The sequence below is a fragment of the Microtus ochrogaster genome, unplaced genomic scaffold (assembly GCF_000317375.1).
Source record: "Microtus ochrogaster isolate Prairie Vole_2 unplaced genomic scaffold, MicOch1.0 UNK63, whole genome shotgun sequence".
In the NCBI taxonomy this organism is placed as follows: Eukaryota; Metazoa; Chordata; class Mammalia; order Rodentia; family Cricetidae; genus Microtus; species Microtus ochrogaster.
This window is the reverse complement of record NW_004949161.1, coordinates 839,318-842,952: the sequence shown is the minus strand read 5'-3', so window position 1 is coordinate 842,952 and position 3,635 is coordinate 839,318.

Genomic DNA, 3,635 nt, shown 5'->3' with positions numbered 1-3,635 from the left:
TTTATGTTTAAGACTCATTTTGAATGTTTGATATTTATGCATGTTTTATTAGAGTTGATTGGTATCTAGTACACACATATGTACATGCACACACATACACACAAAACTGAGCACAAGTGTAAATAAGACCCTGAATAAGAAACGGTATCAGAGTCACAAATATCCAGCTAGTCCCTTTCTGCTCTGCAAGACTCTGAAAACAAACTTCCACAGCTCTGATGGTGATGTAAATGAATGTGCCTTCCCTGGTACAGTATCCTCTGACAATTCTCCATGTTCATAGTGCATCTATCATTTGCCCTCTTTGGGAGAGAACAATGACTTCAGCAAGTAGGAAATTAGTGGACCAACCTTGTTTCATTCTGTATCTCACTGTGTACCTCTCTACCAGTGTGTTTCAACTCCTAAGAATTCAGAGTTGTTTCTTTGCATATTTTATCCCCTGGCCTGCCTCTCCTCTCTTATTTTCGCTCTATTCCTCTTACAAAACAGAAATCCTGGCCCACTGCAAATGAACTCATCCAGTGCCTACCTCAGGAAGTTGAATCCCACTGGAAAACACAAAAACAAGATGATGATGGGAAGTAAGGGCAAAGATGTTGTTCAGTGGTTAAGAGCATTTGTTGCTCTAGCAAAGGACCCAGGCTCAATTCCCAGTGCGTATACGATAGCTCACAACTCCAGGTCCAGGGAATCTGATGCCTGCGTGTGATGCACTTAAATGCATGCTTGCCTGTATGCAAAATATTCATACTCATAAAAATAAATAACCAAAAATTTAAAAGATGATAGAAATGAATGCTCATTTACAAACCTCATTCAAATGGACCTGGATGTTCTATTACCATCTCTTCCAATCCTCCTTTTTATTCCTCAAACCTTTAAAATGCCTCCTTTCTTCTCAGTTCTCAGTTCAAAATATATTTTGGTTTCTGCAAAGATGTCTGATACTTCAGTACTTGGAATGGAATCAGATCATCTCTTATTCTAAGCTCCCTCTAGCACATAGGACTGCTGGCTTCCTGTCAATGTTAAATCCAAGCACTGCCCTTATTAATCTTCAAAGCATTTGTGAGCTTTAAACAAAATGTTGCTAGTGACATAGAACATGTGAGACTAGCTGTGGCTCCCATTTTTCAGACAAGGAAAATTGGGACACTCTCAAGTTCCTGGCCTACTGTCAGTCTAGTCAGAGATCAAAGGGTTTATTCCCTCCCTAAAGTACACTGTGTCTTTGGAGCTGTATACTAGCAATATGGGGGAATCAAAAGGTGTAACACAATGTCTTCTCCTCAGTCCCTGAATGATCTGAATACTGCAGCTTGTGGTCTGCATGGCCTATAATCCAGAATGGGAGCTGGGAATTTGGGTAGAAGTTAGTGGTTGTCCTTAGTAAGATGTTAAGAAAGTACAAAAATCCCCTACCTGTTGTATCTCAGTGGCTCTAGAACATCAGCCTTATGGCTGCAGGGTGACTACAGTTACCAAAACATAGAGAAAAAACACATTTCTGTGCCTGCACCCAAACCATTCAATCTTCAGCTACAGGGCTGGACACAAAATACATTCTAATGCTGCGTCTAAGCTTGGTCAGCCTTAGGAACCCTAGAATCCTTGTCATTATAAATTTATTAAAGTCCTCAAATGGCAATTCTGGCAGAAGTTTAGGGATAATTTAGTTCATCCTATCATTTTAACTTTTTCTTCTTCTTTTCAAAGCTGAGAGCCAAACTCATGGCCTTACACTTCCTAGGCAATCACTCTACGACTGTGCTACATCCCCAAACCCATCTCATCATGTAAAAATAGAATGCAGATATCAACTGTCCGTATTTTTGGACCCAAGAAGAGTTAACTGTGGTCCATATCAAGTGGAGTTACAGTTGCAAGTCTCTTGGGATCAAATATGCCCAGTTGAAATTCACTTATTAATTACTGAATATCAGAGCCGGGTTTCTCATTCAAATTTTTCTCTCCCATAAAATAAGTAATCTAAGTCCCAAGAACACCCATCCTCACATTCCACAAGACTTAATAAAGTGATTTTCATCTTGAATAAGGACAGAGGGAGAAGTGAATCCTGAGAGCTTTGTTATGTCATGGTACTGCAGGGTTGGTTCTAATTGACGTCTCAGGCCTCAGAAGGGTTCTGTTCTCCATTACCCAGTCCCTCTCTGTGGAATTCTGTGGCTATTCAGAAGGATCCTATAATGGAACTCTGGAAGCAAACAAAACACAAAAGCATTCTGGGCTTTTTTTCTCCAGGTGGCAAGGTTTGCACACAGAGGACAGAACACTGGTGACATCTTTTAAAAGAAATGCGGCAGCCTCAGTCCAGGAAACAGAATCACTGACAGAATAAATATGTCATCTGTGAGTGTAAGTGCTGGGAAGGCAGTCCTAGTAGTTCCTGGCAGTTCCTGACTATGTCTCTCCTGCTAAACATTTGTACCTAAAACTTTTCTTGAGATTTGGAGGTTTGGATTATTATCCCACTGTGAGTCAACTGAGTACCTCCCCACCTACCTGCCTTTTTAGAGGCAGAATCTCCTGGGAGCCTGCAAGCCAACATATTAACTAGCACATGGACACTCGCATGAGTATTAGTCGAGCCTTTGAAATGAATTTTACCCTTTCTGATATCTATATTTTTAGCCATCTTTCAATTTAATAGCTAACGCCAACGTGAATTCTGTGAAATGCTTGTCCAGCAAGGGTTAAATGCCTGCTCTTGCTACAGCTGCATCAAGGTCAAGAACAAAGGAGGGACTGCAAAATAGGAGAGAATACATGCCCACTTTTTCCATCTACACTTGAAGAAGGCAGCTCGTGACAGGGAACTCACAGGGATGTGGAGAAGCATCAGCATTCTGGGACATACACTTCCTGGCTTGCCCCTGTCTCCAAAGCCCTTCCCAATCCACTGCACATTGTAAGAATTCAGCTTTCTAGGAGGAGAATAAATGCAACCACAGATAATAATATTAAACTAAAGAAGACAGTCAGAGAAAAAACAACCTGAGCCTGGCATGGGATTTTAAAACCTCAGAGCCTACTCCCAGTGACATACTTCCTTCAACAAGGCCACACCTCTTAATTCATCTAATCTTTTCAAAGAGTTCTACTCCCTGGAGACTGAACATTCAAACATTTGACTCTACAGGGACCATTCTTATTAAAACCACCACACTCATCAACCTTCCATTCCCCATACCCACTTTGTACTGCCCTGCCTTTGGATCTGAGATGCTTTTCAGCATTCTCATCTCCCCTACTTTAGCTTATAGAAAGAATATTACATATTTTCTCCATAGAAATTTCTCCAATCCCACCTCCCACAGACTGAGCTCTGCTTCTTTGGTGTTCTAAAAAGCAATGGGAGTAGTAAAGTAGTGGCAGTCTAAACATTTACTGAGAACTTACTATTGGTCTGAGAGCATGTATGAATTAGGTTATTTGAATTTCATGACCACCTTATTAAGCAAAATTTCTATCCCATTTCATGTAAGCCAAGGTTAAGACTACACACTGAGTAAAGGCAAGAAGCTGTGAGGCTGTAAGGTATTTCCAGAAAGAAAAAAAGAATACCTTACAGAGACCAGGGAGCATGGTGCTTCCTTAAAGCAATAATTCTA